Source organism: Ranitomeya variabilis, chromosome 1 (assembly GCF_051348905.1).
Source record: "Ranitomeya variabilis isolate aRanVar5 chromosome 1, aRanVar5.hap1, whole genome shotgun sequence".
Classification (NCBI taxonomy): domain Eukaryota; kingdom Metazoa; phylum Chordata; class Amphibia; order Anura; family Dendrobatidae; genus Ranitomeya; species Ranitomeya variabilis.
The window spans coordinates 770,434,145-770,453,465 of NC_135232.1; the positions used below are offsets into that span (position 1 = coordinate 770,434,145).

The 19,321-nt window shown below is 47.9% G+C and overlaps 62 pseudogenes; all 62 read left to right on the forward strand.

The window, feature by feature from the left end:
* The first annotated feature begins 55 nt into the window (after nt 1-55).
* LOC143799107 (5S ribosomal RNA) lies at nt 56-174 on the forward strand (annotated as a pseudogene).
* Nucleotides 175-251: 77 nt separating this feature from the next.
* On the forward strand, nt 252-370 carry LOC143799337 (5S ribosomal RNA; annotated as a pseudogene).
* Nucleotides 371-629: 259 nt separating this feature from the next.
* LOC143799108 (5S ribosomal RNA) lies at nt 630-748 on the forward strand (annotated as a pseudogene).
* Nucleotides 749-825: 77 nt separating this feature from the next.
* LOC143799349 (5S ribosomal RNA) lies at nt 826-944 on the forward strand (annotated as a pseudogene).
* Nucleotides 945-1,193: 249 nt separating this feature from the next.
* LOC143799109 (5S ribosomal RNA) lies at nt 1,194-1,312 on the forward strand (annotated as a pseudogene).
* A 77-nt stretch (nt 1,313-1,389) lies between these two features.
* Nucleotides 1,390-1,508, forward strand: LOC143798481 (5S ribosomal RNA; annotated as a pseudogene).
* A 246-nt stretch (nt 1,509-1,754) lies between these two features.
* Nucleotides 1,755-1,873, forward strand: LOC143799110 (5S ribosomal RNA; annotated as a pseudogene).
* Nucleotides 1,874-1,950: 77 nt separating this feature from the next.
* On the forward strand, nt 1,951-2,069 carry LOC143799360 (5S ribosomal RNA; annotated as a pseudogene).
* Nucleotides 2,070-2,329: 260 nt separating this feature from the next.
* Nucleotides 2,330-2,448, forward strand: LOC143799111 (5S ribosomal RNA; annotated as a pseudogene).
* A 77-nt stretch (nt 2,449-2,525) lies between these two features.
* On the forward strand, nt 2,526-2,644 carry LOC143799371 (5S ribosomal RNA; annotated as a pseudogene).
* A 443-nt stretch (nt 2,645-3,087) lies between these two features.
* Nucleotides 3,088-3,206, forward strand: LOC143799382 (5S ribosomal RNA; annotated as a pseudogene).
* A 253-nt stretch (nt 3,207-3,459) lies between these two features.
* Nucleotides 3,460-3,578, forward strand: LOC143799112 (5S ribosomal RNA; annotated as a pseudogene).
* Nucleotides 3,579-3,655: 77 nt separating this feature from the next.
* Nucleotides 3,656-3,774, forward strand: LOC143799394 (5S ribosomal RNA; annotated as a pseudogene).
* Nucleotides 3,775-4,227: 453 nt separating this feature from the next.
* On the forward strand, nt 4,228-4,346 carry LOC143799406 (5S ribosomal RNA; annotated as a pseudogene).
* Nucleotides 4,347-4,592: 246 nt separating this feature from the next.
* On the forward strand, nt 4,593-4,711 carry LOC143798554 (5S ribosomal RNA; annotated as a pseudogene).
* Nucleotides 4,712-4,985: 274 nt separating this feature from the next.
* On the forward strand, nt 4,986-5,104 carry LOC143799418 (5S ribosomal RNA; annotated as a pseudogene).
* A 246-nt stretch (nt 5,105-5,350) lies between these two features.
* LOC143798555 (5S ribosomal RNA) lies at nt 5,351-5,469 on the forward strand (annotated as a pseudogene).
* Nucleotides 5,470-5,743: 274 nt separating this feature from the next.
* On the forward strand, nt 5,744-5,862 carry LOC143799429 (5S ribosomal RNA; annotated as a pseudogene).
* A 260-nt stretch (nt 5,863-6,122) lies between these two features.
* Nucleotides 6,123-6,241, forward strand: LOC143799114 (5S ribosomal RNA; annotated as a pseudogene).
* Nucleotides 6,242-6,318: 77 nt separating this feature from the next.
* On the forward strand, nt 6,319-6,437 carry LOC143799440 (5S ribosomal RNA; annotated as a pseudogene).
* Nucleotides 6,438-6,683: 246 nt separating this feature from the next.
* On the forward strand, nt 6,684-6,802 carry LOC143799115 (5S ribosomal RNA; annotated as a pseudogene).
* Nucleotides 6,803-6,879: 77 nt separating this feature from the next.
* On the forward strand, nt 6,880-6,998 carry LOC143798774 (5S ribosomal RNA; annotated as a pseudogene).
* Nucleotides 6,999-7,272: 274 nt separating this feature from the next.
* Nucleotides 7,273-7,391, forward strand: LOC143799452 (5S ribosomal RNA; annotated as a pseudogene).
* A 249-nt stretch (nt 7,392-7,640) lies between these two features.
* LOC143799117 (5S ribosomal RNA) lies at nt 7,641-7,759 on the forward strand (annotated as a pseudogene).
* Nucleotides 7,760-7,836: 77 nt separating this feature from the next.
* On the forward strand, nt 7,837-7,955 carry LOC143798043 (5S ribosomal RNA; annotated as a pseudogene).
* Nucleotides 7,956-8,200: 245 nt separating this feature from the next.
* Nucleotides 8,201-8,319, forward strand: LOC143799118 (5S ribosomal RNA; annotated as a pseudogene).
* Nucleotides 8,320-8,759: 440 nt separating this feature from the next.
* On the forward strand, nt 8,760-8,878 carry LOC143798543 (5S ribosomal RNA; annotated as a pseudogene).
* A 77-nt stretch (nt 8,879-8,955) lies between these two features.
* LOC143798044 (5S ribosomal RNA) lies at nt 8,956-9,074 on the forward strand (annotated as a pseudogene).
* Nucleotides 9,075-9,320: 246 nt separating this feature from the next.
* Nucleotides 9,321-9,439, forward strand: LOC143799119 (5S ribosomal RNA; annotated as a pseudogene).
* Nucleotides 9,440-9,516: 77 nt separating this feature from the next.
* Nucleotides 9,517-9,635, forward strand: LOC143799464 (5S ribosomal RNA; annotated as a pseudogene).
* Nucleotides 9,636-9,891: 256 nt separating this feature from the next.
* Nucleotides 9,892-10,010, forward strand: LOC143799120 (5S ribosomal RNA; annotated as a pseudogene).
* A 77-nt stretch (nt 10,011-10,087) lies between these two features.
* On the forward strand, nt 10,088-10,206 carry LOC143799475 (5S ribosomal RNA; annotated as a pseudogene).
* A 248-nt stretch (nt 10,207-10,454) lies between these two features.
* LOC143799121 (5S ribosomal RNA) lies at nt 10,455-10,573 on the forward strand (annotated as a pseudogene).
* A 77-nt stretch (nt 10,574-10,650) lies between these two features.
* LOC143799486 (5S ribosomal RNA) lies at nt 10,651-10,769 on the forward strand (annotated as a pseudogene).
* A 254-nt stretch (nt 10,770-11,023) lies between these two features.
* LOC143799122 (5S ribosomal RNA) lies at nt 11,024-11,142 on the forward strand (annotated as a pseudogene).
* A 77-nt stretch (nt 11,143-11,219) lies between these two features.
* Nucleotides 11,220-11,338, forward strand: LOC143799497 (5S ribosomal RNA; annotated as a pseudogene).
* A 247-nt stretch (nt 11,339-11,585) lies between these two features.
* Nucleotides 11,586-11,704, forward strand: LOC143798806 (5S ribosomal RNA; annotated as a pseudogene).
* Nucleotides 11,705-11,781: 77 nt separating this feature from the next.
* LOC143799510 (5S ribosomal RNA) lies at nt 11,782-11,900 on the forward strand (annotated as a pseudogene).
* Nucleotides 11,901-12,146: 246 nt separating this feature from the next.
* LOC143799123 (5S ribosomal RNA) lies at nt 12,147-12,265 on the forward strand (annotated as a pseudogene).
* Nucleotides 12,266-12,342: 77 nt separating this feature from the next.
* On the forward strand, nt 12,343-12,461 carry LOC143799521 (5S ribosomal RNA; annotated as a pseudogene).
* A 256-nt stretch (nt 12,462-12,717) lies between these two features.
* Nucleotides 12,718-12,836, forward strand: LOC143799124 (5S ribosomal RNA; annotated as a pseudogene).
* Nucleotides 12,837-12,913: 77 nt separating this feature from the next.
* LOC143799533 (5S ribosomal RNA) lies at nt 12,914-13,032 on the forward strand (annotated as a pseudogene).
* A 440-nt stretch (nt 13,033-13,472) lies between these two features.
* On the forward strand, nt 13,473-13,591 carry LOC143799545 (5S ribosomal RNA; annotated as a pseudogene).
* A 262-nt stretch (nt 13,592-13,853) lies between these two features.
* Nucleotides 13,854-13,972, forward strand: LOC143799126 (5S ribosomal RNA; annotated as a pseudogene).
* A 77-nt stretch (nt 13,973-14,049) lies between these two features.
* On the forward strand, nt 14,050-14,168 carry LOC143799556 (5S ribosomal RNA; annotated as a pseudogene).
* Nucleotides 14,169-14,416: 248 nt separating this feature from the next.
* LOC143799127 (5S ribosomal RNA) lies at nt 14,417-14,535 on the forward strand (annotated as a pseudogene).
* A 77-nt stretch (nt 14,536-14,612) lies between these two features.
* Nucleotides 14,613-14,731, forward strand: LOC143800738 (5S ribosomal RNA; annotated as a pseudogene).
* A 425-nt stretch (nt 14,732-15,156) lies between these two features.
* On the forward strand, nt 15,157-15,275 carry LOC143799128 (5S ribosomal RNA; annotated as a pseudogene).
* A 77-nt stretch (nt 15,276-15,352) lies between these two features.
* Nucleotides 15,353-15,471, forward strand: LOC143799569 (5S ribosomal RNA; annotated as a pseudogene).
* Nucleotides 15,472-15,726: 255 nt separating this feature from the next.
* Nucleotides 15,727-15,845, forward strand: LOC143799129 (5S ribosomal RNA; annotated as a pseudogene).
* Nucleotides 15,846-15,922: 77 nt separating this feature from the next.
* LOC143799581 (5S ribosomal RNA) lies at nt 15,923-16,041 on the forward strand (annotated as a pseudogene).
* A 254-nt stretch (nt 16,042-16,295) lies between these two features.
* Nucleotides 16,296-16,414, forward strand: LOC143799130 (5S ribosomal RNA; annotated as a pseudogene).
* Nucleotides 16,415-16,491: 77 nt separating this feature from the next.
* LOC143799592 (5S ribosomal RNA) lies at nt 16,492-16,610 on the forward strand (annotated as a pseudogene).
* A 247-nt stretch (nt 16,611-16,857) lies between these two features.
* LOC143800577 (5S ribosomal RNA) lies at nt 16,858-16,976 on the forward strand (annotated as a pseudogene).
* Nucleotides 16,977-17,053: 77 nt separating this feature from the next.
* Nucleotides 17,054-17,172, forward strand: LOC143799605 (5S ribosomal RNA; annotated as a pseudogene).
* A 260-nt stretch (nt 17,173-17,432) lies between these two features.
* LOC143799131 (5S ribosomal RNA) lies at nt 17,433-17,551 on the forward strand (annotated as a pseudogene).
* A 77-nt stretch (nt 17,552-17,628) lies between these two features.
* Nucleotides 17,629-17,747, forward strand: LOC143798483 (5S ribosomal RNA; annotated as a pseudogene).
* Nucleotides 17,748-17,995: 248 nt separating this feature from the next.
* LOC143799133 (5S ribosomal RNA) lies at nt 17,996-18,114 on the forward strand (annotated as a pseudogene).
* A 77-nt stretch (nt 18,115-18,191) lies between these two features.
* On the forward strand, nt 18,192-18,310 carry LOC143799616 (5S ribosomal RNA; annotated as a pseudogene).
* Nucleotides 18,311-18,556: 246 nt separating this feature from the next.
* Nucleotides 18,557-18,675, forward strand: LOC143798781 (5S ribosomal RNA; annotated as a pseudogene).
* Nucleotides 18,676-18,752: 77 nt separating this feature from the next.
* Nucleotides 18,753-18,871, forward strand: LOC143798866 (5S ribosomal RNA; annotated as a pseudogene).
* Nucleotides 18,872-19,130: 259 nt separating this feature from the next.
* LOC143800714 (5S ribosomal RNA) lies at nt 19,131-19,249 on the forward strand (annotated as a pseudogene).
* The last annotated feature ends 72 nt before the right edge of the window (nt 19,250-19,321 follow it).

The following is a 19,321-nucleotide window of genomic DNA, read 5'->3' on the forward strand; positions in this document are numbered from 1 at the left end:
CTTTCCCTTACAATTTTATATCTCTTGAAAAGACCCGCTGTGGTGCTAGTTGTCCGTCAATGGCCACTCTAAGCTGAATGTGCCTGCCCTCGTCAGATCGCAAACGCTAAGCAGCTTGAGGCTGGGCAAGTACCGGCATGGGAGACTGGCTGGGAATCCCCGGTACCGTTGACTTGCTATTTTTTTTTTCTCAAAGCTTTCCCTTACGATTGTTTTCATCTTGAAAAGACTAGCAGACGCAAAAGCAATTGGTCAATGGCCACACTAAGCTGAATGTGCCTGCCCTCGTCAGATCGCAAATGCTAAGCAGCTTGAGGCTAGGCAAGTACCAGCATGGGAGACTGGCTGGGAATCCCTGGTACCGTTGACTTGGTTTTTTCGTTTTGATCCAAGCTTTCCCTGACGATTGTATTCCTCTTGAAAAGAGCCGCACTGGTTTGAACAATCTGTCATTGGCCACTCTAAGCTGAATGTGCCAGCTCTGGTCAGATCGCAAATGCTAAGCAGCTTGAGGCTGGGCAAGTTTCTTTTTTTTTTTTTTTTTTTTTTTTTTGGGGGGGGGGGTTTATCAAAGCTTTCCCTTACAATTTTATATCTCTTGAAAAGACCCGCTGTGGTGCTAGTTGTCCGTCAATGGCCACTCTAAGCTGAATGTGCCTGCCCTCGTCAGATCGCAAACGCTAAGCAGCTTGAGGCTGGGCAAGTACCGGCATGGGAGACTGGCTGGGAATCCCCGGTACCGTTGACTTGCTATTTTGTTTTTCTCAAAGCTTTCCCTTACGATTGTTTTCATCTTGAAAAGACTAGCAGACGCGAAAGCAATCGGTCAATGGCCACACTAAGCTGAATGTGCCTGCCCTCGTCAGATCGCAAATGCTAAGCAGCTTGAGGCTAGGCAAGTACCAGCATGGGAGACTGGCTGGGAATCCCTGGTACCGTTGACTTGGTTTTTTCGTTTTGATCCAAGCTTTCCCTGACGATTGTATTCCTCTTGAAAAGAGCCGCACTGGTGTGAACAATCTGTCATTGGCCACTCTAAGCTGAATGTGCCAGCTCTGGTTAGATCGCAAATGCTAAGCAGCTTGAGGCTGGGCAAGTTTCTTTTTTTTTTTTTTTGGGGGGGGGGGGTTTATCAAAGCTTTCCCTTACAATTTTATATCTCTTGAAAAGACCCGCTGTGGTGCTAGTTGTCCGTCAATGGCCACTCTAAGCTGAATGTGCCTGCCCTCGTCAGATCGCAAACGCTAAGCAGCTTGAGGCTGGGCAAGTACCGGCATGGGAGACTGGCTGGGAATCCCCGGTACCGTTGACTTGCTATTTTGTTTTTCTCAAAGCTTTCCCTTACGATTGTTTTCATCTTGAAAAGACTAGCAGACGCGAAAGCAATCGGTCAATGGCCACACTAAGCTGAATGTGCCTGCGCTCGTCAGATCGCAAATGCTAAGCAGCTTGGGGCTAGGCAAGTACCAGCATGGGAGACTGGCTGGGAATCCCTGGTACCGTTGACTTGGTTTTTTCGTTTTGATCCAAGCTTTCCCTAACGATTGTATTCCTCTTGAAAAGAGCCGCACTGGTGTGAACAATTTGTCATTGGCCACTCTAAGCTGAATGTGCCAGCTCTGGTCAGATCGCAAATGCTAAGCAGCTTGAGGCTGGGCAAGTTTCTTTTTTTTTTTTTTGGGGGGGGGGTTTATCAAAGCTTTCCCTTACAATTTTATATCTCTTGAAAAGACCCGCTGTGGTGCTAGTTGTCCGTCAATGGCCACTCTAAGCTGAATGTGCCTGCCCTCGTCAGATCGCAAACGCTAAGCAGCTTGAGGCTGGGCAAGTACCGGCATGGGAGACTGGCTGGGAATCCCCGGTACCGTTGACTTGCTATTTTTTTTTTCTCAAAGCTTTCCCTTACGATTGTTTTCATCTTGAAAAGACTAGCAGACGCGAAAGCAATCGGTCAATGGCCACACTAAGCTGAATGTGCCTGCCCTCGTCAGATCGCAAATGCTAAGCAGCTTGAGGCTAGGCAAGTACCAGCATGGGAGACTGGCTGGGAATCCCTGGTACCGTTGACTTGGTTTTTTCGTTTTGATCCAAGCTTTCCCTGACGATTGTATTCCTCTTGAAAAGAGCCGCACTGGTTTGAACAATCTGTCATTGGCCACTCTAAGCTGAATGTGCCAGCTCTGGTCAGATCGCAAATGCTAAGCAGCTTGAGGCTGGGCAAGTTTCTTTTTTTTTTTTTTTTTTTTTTTTGGGGGGGGGGGGGGTTTATCAAAGCTTTCCCTTACAATTTTATATCTCTTGAAAAGACCCGCTGTGGTGCTAGTTGTCCGTCAATGGCCACTCTAAGCTGAATGTGCCTGCCCTCGTCAGATCGCAAACGCTAAGCAGCTTGAGGCTGGGCAAGTACCGGCATGGGAGACTGGCTGGGAATCCCCGGTACCGTTGACTTGCTATTTTGTTTTTCTCAAAGCTTTCCCTTACGATTGTTTTCATCTTGAAAAGACTAGCAGACGCGAAAGCAATCGGTCAATGGCCACACTAAGCTGAATGTGCCTGCCCTCGTCAGATCGCAAATGCTAAGCAGCTTGAGGCTAGGCAAGTACCAGCATGGGAGACTGGCTGGGAATCCCTGGTACCGTTGACTTGGTTTTTTCGTTTTGATCCAAGCTTTCCCTAACGATTGTATTCCTCTTGAAAAGAGCCGCACTGGTGTGAACAATTTGTCATTGGCCACTCTAAGCTGAATGTGCCAGCTCTGGTCAGATCGCAAATGCTAAGCAGCTTGAGGCTGGGCAAGTTTTTTTTTTTTTTTTTTTGGGGGGGGGGTTTATCAAAGCTTTCCCTTACAATTTTATATCTCATGAAAAGACCCGCTGTGGTGCTAGTTGTCCGTCAATGGCCACTCTAAGCTGAATGTGCCTACCCTCGTCAGATCGCAAACGCTAAGCAGCTTGAGGCTGGGCAAGTACCGGCATGGGAGACTGGCTGGGAATCCCCGGTACCGTTGACTTGCTATTTTGTTTTTCTCAAAGCTTTCCCTTACGATTGTTTTCATCTTGAAAAGACTAGCAGACGCGAAAGCAATCGGTCAATGGCCACACTAAGCTGAATGTGCCTGCCCTCGTCAGATCGCAAATGCTAAGCAGCTTGAGGCTAGGCAAGTACCAGCATGGGAGACTGGCTGGGAATCCCTGGTACCGTTGACTTGGTTTTTTCGTTTTGATCCAAGCTTTCCCTGACGATTGTATTCCTCTTGAAAAGAGCCGCACTGGTGTGAACAATCTGTCATTGGCCACTCTAAGCTGAATGTGCCAGCTCTGGTTAGATCGCAAATGCTAAGCAGCTTGAGGCTGGGCAAGTTTCTTTTTTTTTTTTTTTTTTTTGGGGGGGGGGGTTTATCAAAGCTTTCCCTTACAATTTTATATCTCTTGAAAAGACCCGCTGTGGTGCTAGTTGTCCGTCAATGGCCACTCTAAGCTGAATGTGCCTGCCCTCGTCAGATCGCAAACGCTAAGCAGCTTGAGGCTGGGCAAGTACCGGCATGGGAGACTGGCTGGGAATCCCCGGTACCGTTGACTTGCTATTTTGTTTTTCTCAAAGCTTTCCCTTACGATTGTTTTCATCTTGAAAAGACTAGCAGACGCGAAAGCAATCGGTCAATGGCCACACTAAGCTGAATGTGCCTGCCCTCGTCAGATCGCAAATGCTAAGCAGCTTGAGGCTAGGCAAGTACCAGCATGGGAGACTGGCTGGGAATCCCTGGTACCGTTGACTTGGTTTTTTCGTTTTGATCCAAGCTTTCCCTGACGATTGTATTCCTCTTGAAAAGAGCCGCACTGGTTTGAACAATCTGTCATTGGCCACTCTAAGCTGAATGTGCCAGCTCTGGTCAGATCGCAAATGCTAAGCAGCTTGAGGCTGGGCAAGTTTCTTTTTTTTTTTTTTTTTTTTTTTTGGGGGGGGGGGTTTATCAAAGCTTTCCCTTACAATTTTATATCTCTTGAAAAGACCCGCTGTGGTGCTAGTTGTCCGTCAATGGCCACTCTAAGCTGAATGTGCCTGCCCTCGTCAGATTGCAAACGCTAAGCAGCTTGAGGCTGGGCAAGTACCGGCATGGGAGACTGGCTGGGAATCCCCGGTACCGTTGACTTGCTATTTTGTTTTTCTCAAAGCTTTCCCTTACGATTGTTTTCATCTTGAAAAGACTAGCAGACGCGAAAGCAATCGGTCAATGGCCACACTAAGCTGAATGTGCCTGCCCTCGTCAGATCGCAAATGCTAAGCAGCTTGAGGCTAGGCAAGTACCAGCATGGGAGACTGGCTGGGAATCCCTGGTACCGTTGACTTGGTTTTTTCGTTTTGATCCAAGCTTTCCCTGACGATTGTATTCCTCTTGAAAAGAGCCGCACTGGTGTGAACAATCTGTCATTGGCCACTCTAAGCTGAATGTGCCAGCTCTGGTTAGATCGCAAATGCTAAGCAGCTTGAGGCTGGGCAAGTTTCTTTTTTTTTTTTGGGGGGGGGGGGTTTATCAAAGCTTTCCCTTACAATTTTATATCTCTTGAAAAGACCCGCTGTGGTGCTAGTTGTCCGTCAATGGCCACTCTAAGCTGAATGTGCCTGCCCTCGTCAGATCGCAAACGCTAAGCAGCTTGAGGCTGGGCAAGTACCAGCATGGGAGACTGGCTGGGAATCCCTGGTACCGTTGACTTGGTTTTTTCGTTTTGATCCAAGCTTTCCCTGACGATTGTATTCCTCTTGAAAAGAGCCGCACTGGTGTGAACAATCTGTCATTGGCCACTCTAAGCTGAATGTGCCAGCTCTGGTTAGATCGCAAATGCTAAGCAGCTTGAGGCTGGGCAAGTACCGGCATGGGAGACTGGCTGGGAATCCCCGGTACCGTTGACTTGCTATTTTGTTTTTCTCAAAGCTTTCCCTTACGATTGTTTTCATCTTGAAAAGACTAGCAGACGCGAAAGCAATCGGTCAATGGCCACACTAAGCTGAATGTGCCTGCCCTCGTCAGATCGCAAATGCTAAGCAGCTTGAGGCTAGGCAAGTACCAGCATGGGAGACTGGCTGGGAATCCCTGGTACCGTTGACTTGGTTTTTTCGTTTTGATCCAAGCTTTCCCTGACGATTGTATTCCTCTTGAAAAGAGCCGCACTGGTTTGAACAATCTGTCATTGGCCACTCTAAGCTGAATGTGCCAGCTCTGGTCAGATCGCAAATGCTAAGCAGCTTGAGGCTGGGCAAGTTTCTTTTTTTTTTTGGGGGGGGGGGGGTTTATCAAAGCTTTCCCTTACAATTTTATATCTCTTGAAAAGACCCGCTGTGGTGCTAGTTGTCCGTCAATGGCCACTCTAAGCTGAATGTGCCTGCCCTCGTCAGATCGCAAACGCTAAGCAGCTTGAGGCTGGGCAAGTACCAGCATGGGAGACTGGCTGGGAATCCCTGGTACCGTTGACTTGGTTTTTTCGTTTTGATCCAAGCTTTCCCTGACGATTGTATTCCTCTTGAAAAGAGCCGCACTGGTGTGAACAATCTGTCATTGGCCACTCTAAGCTGAATGTGCCAGCTCTGGTTAGATCGCAAATGCTAAGCAGCTTGAGGCTGGGCAAGTACCGGCATGGGAGACTGGCTGGGAATCCCCGGTACCGTTGACTTGCTATTTTGTTTTTCTCAAAGCTTTCCCTTACGATTGTTTTCATCTTGAAAAGACTAGCAGACGCGAAAGCAATCGGTCAATGGCCACACTAAGCTGAATGTGCCTGCCCTCGTCAGATCGCAAATGCTAAGCAGCTTGAGGCTAGGCAAGTACCAGCATGGGAGACTGGCTGGGAATCCCTGGTACCGTTGACTTGGTTTTTTCGTTTTGATCCAAGCTTTCCCTGACGATTGTATTCCTCTTGAAAAGAGCCGCACTGGTTTGAACAATCTGTCATTGGCCACTCTAAGCTGAATGTGCCAGCTCTGGTCAGATCGCAAATGCTAAGCAGCTTGAGGCTGGGCAAGTTTCTTTTTTTTTTTTTTTTTTTTTTTTTTTGGGGGGGGGGGTTTATCAAAGCTTTCCCTTACAATTTTATATCTCTTGAAAAGACCCGCTGTGGTGCTAGTTGTCCGTCAATGGCCACTCTAAGCTGAATGTGCCTGCCCTCGTCAGATCGCAAACGCTAAGCAGCTTGAGGCTGGGCAAGTACCGGCATGGGAGACTGGCTGGGAATCCCCGGTACCGTTGACTTGCTATTTTGTTTTTCTCAAAGCTTTCCCTTACGATTGTTTTCATCTTGAAAAGACTAGCAGACGCGAAAGCAATCGGTCAATGGCCACACTAAGCTGAATGTGCCTGCCCTCGTCAGATCGCAAATGCTAAGCAGCTTGAGGCTAGGCAAGTACCAGCATGGGAGACTGGCTGGGAATCCCTGGTACCGTTGACTTGGTTTTTTCGTTTTGATCCAAGCTTTCCCTGACGATTGTATTCCTCTTGAAAAGAGCCGCACTGGTGTGAACAATCTGTCATTGGCCACTCTAAGCTGAATGTGCCAGCTCTGGTTAGATCGCAAATGCTAAGCAGCTTGAGGCTGGGCAAGTTTCTTTTTTTTTTTTGGGGGGGGGGGGGTTATCAAAGCTTTCCCTTACAATTTTATATCTCTTGAAAAGACCCGCTGTGGTGCTAGTTGTCCGTCAATGGCCACTCTAAGCTGAATGTGCCTGCCCTCGTCAGATCGCAAACGCTAAGCAGCTTGAGGCTGGGCAAGTACCGGCATGGGAGACTGGCTGGGAATCCCCGGTACCGTTGACTTGCTATTTTTTTTTTCTCAAAGCTTTCCCTTACGATTGTTTTCATCTTGAAAAGACTAGCAGACGCGAAAGCAATCGGTCAATGGCCACACTAAGCTGAATGTGCCTGCCCTCGTCAGATCGCAAATGCTAATCAGCTTGAGGCTAGGCAAGTACCAGCATGGGAGACTGGCTGGGAATCCCTGGTACCGTTGACTTGGTTTTTTCGTTTTGATCCAAGCTTTCCCTGACGATTGTATTCCTCTTGAAAAGAGCCGCACTGGTTTGAACAATCTGTCATTGGCCACTCTAAGCTGAATGTGCCAGCTCTGGTCAGATCGCAAATGCTAAGCAGCTTGAGGCTGGGCAAGTACCGGCATGGGAGACTGGCTGGGAATCCCCGGTACCGTTGACTTGCTATTTTGTTTTTCTCAAAGCTTTCCCTTACGATTGTTTTCATCTTGAAAAGACTAGCAGACGCGAAAGCAATCGGTCAATGGCCACACTAAGCTGAATGTGCCTGCCCTCGTCAGATCGCAAATGCTAAGCAGCTTGAGGCTAGGCAAGTACCAGCATGGGAGACTGGCTGGGAATCCCTGGTACCGTTGACTTGGTTTTTTCGTTTTGATCCAAGCTTTCCCTGACGATTGTATTCCTCTTGAAAAGAGCCGCACTGGTGTGAACAATCTGTCATTGGCCACTCTAAGCTGAATGTGCCAGCTCTGGTTAGATCGCAAATGCTAAGCAGCTTGAGGCTGGGCAAGTTTCTTTTTTTTTTTTTTTGGGGGGGGGGGGTTTATCAAAGCTTTCCCTTACAATTTTATATCTCTTGAAAAGACCCGCTGTGGTGCTAGTTGTCCGTCAATGGCCACTCTAAGCTGAATGTGCCTGCCCTCGTCAGATCGCAAACGCTAAGCAGCTTGAGGCTGGGCAAGTACCGGCATGGGAGACTGGCTGGGAATCCCCGGTACCGTTGACTTGCTATTTTGTTTTTCTCAAAGCTTTCCCTTACGATTGTTTTCATCTTGAAAAGACTAGCAGACGCGAAAGCAATCGGTCAATGGCCACACTAAGCTGAATGTGCCTGCCCTCGTCAGATCGCAAATGCTAAGCAGCTTGGGGCTAGGCAAGTACCAGCATGGGAGACTGGCTGGGAATCCCTGGTACCGTTGACTTGGTTTTTTCGTTTTGATCCAAGCTTTCCCTAACAATTGTATTCCTCTTGAAAAGAGCCGCACTGGTGTGAACAATTTGTCATTGGCCACTCTAAGCTGAATGTGCCAGCTCTGGTCAGATCGCAAATGCTAAGCAGCTTGAGGCTGGGCAAGTTTCTTTTTTTTTTTTTGGGGGGGGGGTTTATCAAAGCTTTCCCTTACAATTTTATATCTCTTGAAAAGACCCGCTGTGGTGCTAGTTGTCCGTCAATGGCCACTCTAAGCTGAATGTGCCTGCCCTCGTCAGATCGCAAACGCTAAGCAGCTTGAGGCTGGGCAAGTACCGGCATGGGAGACTGGCTGGGAATCCCCGGTACCGTTGACTTGCTATTTTTTTTTTCTCAAAGCTTTCCCTTACGATTGTTTTCATCTTGAAAAGACTAGCAGACGCGAAAGCAATCGGTCAATGGCCACACTAAGCTGAATGTGCCTGCCCTCGTCAGATCATAAATGCTAAGCAGCTTGAGGCTAGGCAAGTACCAGCATGGGAGACTGGCTGGGAATCCCTGGTACCGTTGACTTGGTTTTTTCGTTTTGATCCAAGCTTTCCCTGACGATTGTATTCCTCTTGAAAAGAGCCGCACTGGTTTGAACAATCTGTCATTGGCCACTCTAAGCTGAATGTGCCAGCTCTGGTCAGATCGCAAATGCTAAGCAGCTTGAGGCTGGGCAAGTTTCTTTTTTTTTTTTGGGGGGGGGGTTTATCAAAGCTTTCCCTTACAATTTTATATCTCTTGAAAAGACCCGCTGTGGTGCTAGTTGTCCGTCAATGGCCACTCTAAGCTGAATGTGCCTGCCCTCGTCAGATCGCAAACGCTAAGCAGCTTGAGGCTGGGCTAGTACCGGCATGGGAGACTGGCTGGGAATCCCCGGTACCGTTGACTTGCTATTTTGTTTTTCTCAAAGCTTTCCCTTACGATTGTTTTCATCTTGAAAAGACTAGCAGACGCGAAAGCAATCGGTCAATGGCCACACTAAGCTGAATGTGCCTGCCCTCGTCAGATCGCAAATGCTAAGCAGCTTGGGGCTAGGCAAGTACCAGCATGGGAGACTGGCTGGGAATCCCTGGTACCGTTGACTTGGTTTTTTCGTTTTGATCCAAGCTTTCCCTAACGATTGTATTCCTCTTGAAAAGAGCCGCACTGGTGTGAACAATTTGTCATTGGCCACTCTAAGCTGAATGTGCCAGCTCTGGTCAGATCGCAAATGCTAAGCAGCTTGAGGCTGGGCAAGTTTCTTTTTTTTTTTTTTGGGGGGGGGGTTTATCAAAGCTTTCCCTTACAATTTTATATCTCTTGAAAAGACCCGCTGTGGTGCTAGTTGTCCGTCAATGGCCACTCTAAGCTGAATGTGCCTGCCCTCGTCAGATCGCAAACGCTAAGCAGCTTGAGGCTGGGCAAGTACCGGCATGGGAGACTGGCTGGGAATCCCCGGTACCGTTGACTTGCTATTTTTTTTTTCTCAAAGCTTTCCCTTACGATTGTTTTCATCTTGAAAAGACTAGCAGACGCGAAAGCAATCGGTCAATGGCCACACTAAGCTGAATGTGCCTGCCCTCGTCAGATCGCAAATGCTAAGCAGCTTGAGGCTAGGCAAGTACCAGCATGGGAGACTGGCTGGGAATCCCTGGTACCGTTGACTTGGTTTTTTCATTTTGATCCAAGCTTTCCCTGACGATTGTATTCCTCTTGAAAAGAGCCGCACTGGTTTGAGCAATCTGTCATTGGCCACTCTAAGCTGAATGTGCCAGCTCTGGTCAGATCGCAAATGCTAAGCAGCTTGAGGCTGGGCAAGTTTCTTTTTTCTTTTTTTTTTTTTTTTTGGGGGGGGGGTTTATCAAAGCTTTCCCTTACAATTTTATATCTCTTGAAAAGACCCGCTGTGGTGCTAGTTGTCCGTCAATGGCCACTCTAAGCTGAATGTGCCTGCCCTCGTCAGATCGCAAACGCTAAGCAGCTTGAGGCTGGGCAAGTACCGGCATGGGAGACTGGCTGGGAATCCCCGGTACCGTTGACTTGCTATTTTGTTTTTCTCAAAGCTTTCCCTTACGATTGTTTTCATCTTGAAAAGACTAGCAGACGCGAAAGCAATCGGTCAATGGCCACACTAAGCTGAATGTGCCTGCCCTCGTCAGATCGCAAATGCTAAGCAGCTTGAGGCTAGGCAAGTACCAGCATGGGAGACTGGCTGGGAATCCCTGGTACCGTTGACTTCGTTTTGATCCAAGCTTTCCCTGACGATTGTATTCCTCTTGAAAAGAGCCGCACTGGTTTGAACAATCTGTCATTGGCCACTCTAAGCTGAATGTGCCAGCTCTGGTCAGATCGCAAATGCTAAGCAGCTTGAGGCTGGGCAAGTTTCTTTTTTTTTTTTTTTTTTTTTTGGGGGGGGGGGGTTTATCAAAGCTTTCCCTTACAATTTTATATCTCTTGAAAAGACCCGCTGTGGTGCTAGTTGTCCGTCAATGGCCACTCTAAGCTGAATGTGCCTGCCCTCGTCAGATCGCAAACGCTAAGCAGCTTGAGGCTGGGCAAGTACCGGCATGGGAGACTGGCTGGGAATCCCCGGTACCGTTGACTTGCTATTTTGTTTTTCTCAAAGCTTTCCCTTACGATTGTTTTCATCTTGAAAAGACTAGCAGACGCGAAAGCAATCAGTCAATGGCCACACTAAGCTGAATGTGCCTGCCCTCGTCAGATCGCAAATGCTAAGCAGCTTGAGGCTAGGCAAGTACCAGCATGGGAGACTGGCTGGGAATCCCTGGTACCGTTGACTTGGTTTTTTCGTTTTGATCCAAGCTTTCCCTGACGATTGTATTCCTCTTGAAAAGAGCCGCACTGGTTTGAACAATCTGTCATTAGCCACTCTAAGCTGAATGTGCCAGCTCTGGTCAGATCGCAAATGCTAAGCAGCTTGAGGCTGGGCAAGTTTCTTTTTTTTTTTTTTTTTTTTTTGCGGGGGGGGTTTATCAAAGCTTTCCCTTACAATTTTATATCTCTTGAAAAGACCCGCTGTGGTGCTAGTTGTCCGTCAATGGCCACTCTAAGCTGAATGTGCCTGCCCTCGTCAGATCGCAAACGCTAAGCAGCTTGAGGCTGGGCAAGTACCGGCATGGGAGACTGGCTGGGAATCCCCGGTACCGTTGACTTGCTATTTTGTTTTTCTCAAAGCTTTCCCTTACGATTGTTTTCATCTTGAAAAGACTAGCAGACGCGAAAGCAATCGGTCAATGGCCACACTAAGCTGAATGTGCCTGCCCTCGTCAGATCGCAAATGCTAAGCAGCTTGAGGCTAGGCAAGTACCAGCATGGGAGACTGGCTGGGAATCCCTGGTACCGTTGACTTGGTTTTTTCGTTTTGATCCAAGCTTTCCCTAACGATTGTATTCCTCTTGAAAAGAGACGCACTGGTGTGAACAATCTGTCATTGGCCACTCTAAGCTGAATGTGCCAGCTCTGGTCAGATCGCAAATGCTAAGCAGCTTGAGGCTGGGCAAGTTTCTTTTTTTTTTTTGGGGGGGGGGGGGTTTATCAAAGCTTTCCCTTACAATTTTATATCTCTTGAAAAGACCCGCTGTGGTGCTAGTTGTCCGTCAATGGCCACTCTAAGCTGAATGTGCCTGCCCTCGTCAGATCGCAAACGCTAAGCAGCTTGAGGCTGGGAAAGTACCGGCATGGGAGACTGGCTGGGAATCCCCGGTACCGTTGACTTGCTATTTTTTTTTTCTCAAAGCTTTCCCTTACGATTGTTTTCATCTTGAAAAGACTAGCAGACGCGAAAGCAATCGGTCAATGGCCACACTAAGCTGAATGTGCCTGCCCTCGTCAGATCGCAAATGCTAAGCAGCTTGAGGCTAGGCAAGTACCAGCATGGGAGACTGGCTGGGAATCCCTGGTACCGTTGACTTGGTTTTTTCGTTTTGATCCAAGCTTTCCCTGACGATTGTATTCCTCTTGAAAAGAGCCGCACTGGTTTGAACAATCTGTCATTGGCCACTCTAAGCTGAATGTGCCAGCTCTGATTAGATCGCAAATGCTAAGCAGCTTGAGGCTGGGCAAGTTTCTTTTTTTTTTTTTGGGGGGGGGGGTTTATCAAAGCTTTCCCTTACAATTTTATATCTCTTGAAAAGACCCGCTGTGGTGCTAGTTGTCCGTCAATGGCCACTCTAAGCTGAATGTGCCTGCCCTCGTCAGATCGCAAACGCTAAGCAGCTTGAGGCTGGGCAAGTACCGGCATGGGAGACTGGCTGGGAATCCCCGGTACCGTTGACTTGCTATTTTGTTTTTCTCAAAGCTTTCCCTTACGATTGTTTTCATCTTGAAAAGACTAGCAGACGCGAAAGCAATCGGTCAATGGCCACACTAAGCTGAATGTGCCTGCCCTCGTCAGATCGCAAATGCTAAGCAGCTTGAGGCTAGGCAAGTACCAGCATGGGAGACTGGCTGGGAATCCCTGGTACCGTTGACTTGTTTTTTTCGTTTTGATCCAAGCTTTCCCTGACGATTGTATTCCTCTTGAAAAGAGCCGCACTGGTTTGAACAATCTGTCATTGGCCACTCTAAGCTGAATGTGCCAGCTCTGGTCAGATCGCAAATGCTAAGCAGCTTGAGGCTGGGCAAGTTTCTTTTTTTTTTTTTTTTTTTTTTTTTTGGGGGGGGTTTATCAAAGCTTTCCCTTACAATTTTATATCTCTTGAAAAGACCCGCTGTGGTGCTAGTTGTCCGTCAATGGCCACTCTAAGCTGAATGTGCCTGCCCTCGTCAGATCGCAAACGCTAAGCAGCTTGAGGCTGGGCAAGTACCGGCATGGGAGACTGGCTGGGAATCCCCGGTACCGTTGACTTGCTATTTTGTTTTTCTCAAAGCTTTCCCTTACGATTGTTTTCATCTTGAAAAGACTAGCAGACGCGAAAGCAATCGGTCAATGGCCACACTAAGCTGAATGTGCCTGCCCTCGTCAGATCGCAAATGCTAAGCAGCTTGAGGCTAGGCAAGTACCAGCATGGGAGACTGGCTGGGAATCCCTGGTACCGTTGACTTGGTTTTTTCGTTTTGATCCAAGCTTTTCCTGACGATTGTATTCCTCTTGAAAAGAGCCGCACTGGTGTGAACAATCTGTCATTGGCCACTCTAAGCTGAATGTGCCAGCTCTGGTTAGATCGCAAATGCTAAGCAGCTTGAGGCTGGGCAAGTTTCTTTTTTTTTTTTTGGGGGGGGGTTTATCAAAGCTTTCCCTTACAATTTTATATCTCTTGAAAAGACCCGCTGTGGTGCTAGTTGTCCGTCAATGGCCACTCTAAGCTGAATGTGCCTGCCCTCGTCAGATCGCAAACGCTAAGCAGCTTGAGGCTGGGCAAGTACCGGCATGGGAGACTGGCTGGGAATCCCCGGTACCGCTGAATTGCTATTTTTTTTTTCTCAAAGCTTTCCCTTACAATTGTTTTCATCTTGAAAAGACTAGCAGACGCGAAAGCAATCGGTCAATGGCCACACTAAGCTGAATGTGCCTGCCCTCGTCAGATCGCAAATGCTAAGCAGCTTGAGGCTAGGCAAGTACCAGCATGGGAGACTGGCTGGGAATCCCTGGTACCGTTGACTTGGTTTTTTCGTTTTGATCCAAGCTTTCCCTGACGATTGTATTCCTCTTGAAAAGAGCCGCACTGGTTTGAACAATCTGTCATTGGCCACTCTAAGCTGAATGTGCCAGCTCTGGTCAGATCGCAAATGCTAAGCAGCTTGAGGCTGGGCAAGTTTCTTTTTTTTTTTTTTTTTTTTTTTTTTTTTGGGGGGGGGGGTTTATCAAAGCTTTCCCTTACAATTTTATATCTCTTGAAAAGACCCGCTGTGGTGCTAGTTGTCCGTCAATGGCCACTCTAAGCTGAATGTGCCTGCCCTCGTCAGATCGCAAACGCTAAGCAGCTTGAGGCTGGGCAAGTACCGGCATGGGAGACTGGCTGGGAATCCCCGGTACCGTTGACTTGCTATTTTGTTTTTCTCAAAGCTTTCCCTTACGATTGTTTTCATCTTGAAAAGACTAGCAGACGCGAAAGCAATCGGTCAATGGCCACACTAAGCTGAATGTGCCTGCCCTCGTCAGATCGCAAATGCTAAGCAGCTTGAGGCTAGGCAAGTACCAGCATGGGAGACTGGCTGGGAATCCCTGGTACCGTTGACTTGGTTTTTTCGTTTTGATCCAAGCTTTCCCTGACGATTGTATTCCTCTTGAAAAGAGCCGCACTGGTGTGAACAATCTGTCATTGGCCACTCTAAGCTGAATGTGCCAGCTCTGGTTAGATCGCAAATGCTAAGCAGCTTGAGGCTGGGCAAGTTTCTTTTTTTTTTTTTTTGGGGGGGGGGGTTTATCAAAGCTTTCCCTTACAATTTTATATCTCTTGAAAAGACCCGCTGTGGTGCTAGTTGTCCGTCAATGGCCACTCTAAGCTGAATGTGCCTGCCCTCGTCAGATCGCAAACGCTAAGCAGCTTGAGGCTGGGCAAGTACCGGCATGGGAGACTGGCTGGGAATCCCCGGTACCGTTGACTTGCTATTTTGTTTTTCTCAAAGCTTTCCCTTACGATTGTTTTCATCTTGAAAAGACTAGCAGACGCGAAAGCAATCGGTCAATGGCCACACTAAGCTGAATGTGCCTGCCCTCGTCAGATCGCAAATGCTAAGCAGCTTGGGGCTAGGCAACTACCAGCATGGGAGACTGGCTGGGAATCCCTGGTACCGTTGACTTGGTTTTTTCGTTTTGATCCAAGCTTTCCCTAACGATTGTATTCCTCTTGAAAAGAGCCGCACTGGTGTGAACAACTTGTCATTGGCCACTCTAAGCTAAATGTGCCAGCTCTGGTCAGATCGCAAATGCTAAGCAGCTTGAGGCTGGGCAAGTTTCTTTTTTTTTTTTGGGGGGGGGGGGGTTTATCAAAGCTTTCACTTACAATTTTATATCTCTTGAAAAGACCCGCTGTGGTGCTAGTTGTCCGTCAATGGCCACTCTAAGCTGAATGTGCCTGCCCTCGTCAGATCGCAAACGCTAAGCAGCTTGAGGCTGGGCAAGTTTCTTTTTTCTTTTTTTTTTTTTTTTTTGGGGGGGGGTTTATCAAAGCTTTCCCTTACAATTTTATATCTCTTGAAAAGACCCGCTGTGGTGCTAGTTGTCCGTCAATGGCCACTCTAAGCTGAATGTGCCTGCCCTCGTCAGATCGCAAACGCTAAGCAGCTTGAGGCTGGGCAAGTACCGGCATGGGAGACTGGCTGGGAATCCCCGGTACCGTTGACTTGCTATTTTGTTTTTCTCAAAGCTTTCCCTTACGATTGTTTTCATCTTGAAAAGACTAGCAGACGCGAAAGCAATCGGTCAATGGCCACACTAAGCTGAATGTGCCTGCCCTCGTCAGATCGCAAATGCTAAGCAGCTTGAGGCTAGGCAAGTACCAGCATGGGAGACTGGCTGGGAATCCCTGGTACCGTTGACTTGGTTTTTTCGTTTTGATCCAAGCTTTCCCTGACGATTGTATTCCTCTTGAAAAGAGCCGCACTGGTTTGAACAATCTGTCATTGGCCACTCTAAGCTGAATGTGCCAGCACTGGTCAGATCGCAAATGCTAAGCAGCTTGAGGCTGGGCAAGTTTCTTTTTTTTTTTTTTTTTTTTTGGGGGGGGGGGGTTTATCAAAGCTTTCCCTTACAATTTTATATCTCTTGAAAAGACCCGCTGTGGTGCTAGTTGTCCGTCAATGGCCACTCTAAGCTGAATGTGCCTGCCCTCGTCAGATCGCAAACGCTAAGCAGCTTGAGGCTGGGCAAGTACCGGCATGGGAGACTGGCTGGGAATCCCCGGTACCGTTGACTTGCTATTTTGTTTTTCTCAAAGCTTTCCCTTACGATTGTTTTCATCTTGAAAAGACTAGCAGACGCGAAAGCAATCAGTCAATGGCCACACTAAGCTGAATGTGCCTGCCCTCGTCAGATCGCAAATGCTAAGCAGCTTGAGGCTAGGCAAGTACCAGCATGGGAGACTGGCTGGGAATCCCTGGTACCGTTGACTTGGTTTTTTCGTTTTGATCCAAGCTTTCCCTGACGATTGTATTCCTCTTGAAAAGAGCCGCACTGGTTTGAACAATCTGTCATTGGCCACTCTAAGCTGAATGTGCCAGCTCTGGTCAGATCGCAAATGCTAAGCAGCTTGAGGCTGGGCAAGTTTCTTTTTTTTTTTTTTTTTTTTTGGGGGGGGGGGGTTATCAAAGCTTTCCCTTACAATTTTATATCTCTTGAAAAGACCCGCTGTGGTGCTAGTTGTCCGTCAATGGCCACTCTAAGCTGAATGTGCCTGCCCTCGTCAGATCGCAAACGCTAAGCAGCTTGAGGCTGGGCAAGTACCGGCATGGGAGACTGGCTGGGAATCCCCGGTACCGTTGACTTGCTATTTTGTTTTTCTCAAAGCTTTCCCTTACGATTGTTTTCATCTTGAAAAGACTAGCAGACGCGAAAGCAATCGGTCAATGGCCACACTAAGCTGAATGTGCCTGCCCTCGTCAGATCGCAAATGCTAAGCAGCTTGAGGCTAGGCAAGTACCAGCATGGGAGACTGGCTGGGAATCCCTGGTACCGTTGACTTGGTTTTTTCGTTTTGATCCAAGCTTTCCCTGACGATTGTATTCCTCTTGAAAAGAGCCGCACTGGTGTGAACAATCTGTCATTGGCCACTCTAAGCTGAATGTGCCAGCTCTGGTTAGATCGCAAATGCTAAGCAGCTTGAGGCTGGGCAAGTTTCTTTTTTTTTTTTTTTGGGGGGGGGGTTTATCAAAGCTTTCCCTTACAATTTTATATCTCTTGAAAAGACCCGCTGTGGTGCTAGTTGTCCGTCAATGGCCACTCTAAGCTGAATGTGCCTGCCCTCGTCAGACCGCAAACGCTAAGCAGCTTGAGGCTGGGCAAGTACCGGCATGGGAGACTGGCTGGGAATCCCCGGTACCGTTGACTTGCTATTTTTTTTTTCTCAAAGCTTTCCCTTACGATTGTTTTCATCTTGAAAAGACTAGCAGACGCGAAAGCAATCGGTCAATGGCCACACTAAGCTGAATGTGCCTGCCCTCGTCAGATCGCAAATGCTAAGCAGCTTGAGGCTAGGCAAGTACCAGCATGGGAGACTGGCTGGGAATCCCTGGTACCGTTGACTTGGTTTTTTCGTTTTGATCCAAGCTTTCCCTGACGATTGTATTCCTCTTGAAAAGAGCCGCACTGGTTTGAACAATCTGTCATTGGCCACTCTAAGCTGAATGTGCCAGCTCTGGTCAGATCGCAAATGCTAAGCAGCTTGAGGCTGGGCAAGTTTCTTTTTTTTTTTTTTTTTTTTTTTTTTTTGGGGGGGGGGTTTATCAAAGCTTTCCCTTACAATTTTATATCTCTTGAAAAGACCCGCTGTGGTGCTAGTTGTCCGTCAATGGCCACTCTAAGCTGAATGTGCCTGCCCTCGTCAGATCGCAAACGCTAAGCAGCTTGAGGCTGGGCAAGTACCGGCATGGGAGACTGGCTGGGAATCCCCGGTACCGTTGACTTGCTATTTTGTTTTTCTCAAAGCTTTCCCTTACGATTGTTTTCATCTTGAAAAGACTAGCAGACGCGAAAGCAATCGGTCAATGGCCACACTAAGCTGAATGTGCTTGCCCTCGTCAGATTGCAAATGCTAAGCAGCTTGAGGCTAGGCAAGTACCAGCATGGGAGACTGGCTGGGAATCCCTGGTACCGTTGACTTGGTTTTTTCGTTTTGATCCAAGCTTTCCCTGACGATTGTATTCCTCTTGAAAAGAGCCGCACTGGTGTGAACAATCTGTCATTGGCCACTCTAAGCTGAATGTGCCAGCTCTGGTTAGATCGCAAATGCTAAGCAGCTTGAGGCTGGGCAAGTTTCTTTTTTTTTTTTTTTGGGGGGGGGGGTTTATCAAAGCTTTCCCTTACAATTTTATATCTCTTGAAAAGACCCGCTGTGGTGCTAGTTGTCCGTCAATGGCCACTCTAAGCTGAATGTGCCTGCCCTCGTCAGATCGCAAACGCTAAGCAGCTTGAGGCTGGGCAAGTACCGGCATGGGAGACTGGCTGGGAATCCCCGGTACCGTTGACTTGCTATTTTGTTTTTCTCAAAGCTTTCCCTTACGATTGTTTTCATCTTGAAAAGACTAGCAGACGCGAAAGCAATCGGTCAATGGCCACACTAAGCTGAATGTGCCTGCCCTCGTCAGATCGCAAATGCTAAGCAGCTTGAGGCTAGGCAAGTACCAGCATGGGAGACTGGCTGGGAATCCCTGGTACCGTTGACTTGGTTTTTTCGTTTTGATCCAAGCTTTCCCTGACGATTGTATTCCTCTTGAAAAGAGCCGCACTGGTGTGAACAATCTGTCATTGGCCACTCTAAGCTGAATGTGCCTGCTCTGGTTAGATCGCAAATGCTAAGCAGCTTGAGGCTGGGCAAGTTTCTTTTTTTTTTTGGGGGGGGGGGGGGTTATCAAAGCTTTCCCTTACAATTTTATATCTCTTGAAAAGACCCGCTGTGGTGCTAGTTGTCCGTCAATGGCCACTCTAAGCTGAATGTGCCTGCCCTCGTCAGATCGCAAACGCTAAGCAGCTTGAGGCTGGGCAAGTACCGGCATGGGAGACTGGCTGGGAATCCCCGGTACCGTTGACCTGCTATTTTTTTTTTCTCAAAGCTTTCCCTTACGATTGTTTTCATCTTGAAAAGACTAGCAGACGCGAAAGCAATCGGTCAATGGCCACACTAAGCTGAATGTGCCTGCCCTCGTCAGATTGCAAATGCTAAGCAGCTTGAGGCTAGGCAAGTACCAGCATGGGAGACTGGCTGGGAATCCCTGGTACCGTTGACTTGTTTTTTTCGTTTTGATCCAAGCTTTCCCTGACGATTGTATTCCTCTTGAAAAGAGCCGCACTGGTTTGAACAATCTGTCATTGGCCACTCTAAGCTGAATGTGCCAGCTCTGGTCAGATCGCAAATGCTAAGCAGCTTGAGGCTGGGCAAGTTTCTTTTTTTTTTTTTTTTTTTTTTTTTTGGGGGGGGGGGTTTATCAAAGCTTTCCCTTACAATTTTATATCTCTTGAAAAGACCCGCTGTGGTGCTAGTTGTCTGTCAATGGCCACTCTAAGCTGAATGTGCCTGCCCTCGTCAGATCGCAAACGCTAAGCAGCTTGAGGCTGGGCAAGTACCGGCATGGGAGACTGGCTTGGAATCCCCAGTACCGTTGACTTGCTATTTTGTTTTTCTCAAAGCTTTCCCTTACGATTGTTTTCATCTTGAAAAGACTAGCAGACGCGAAAGC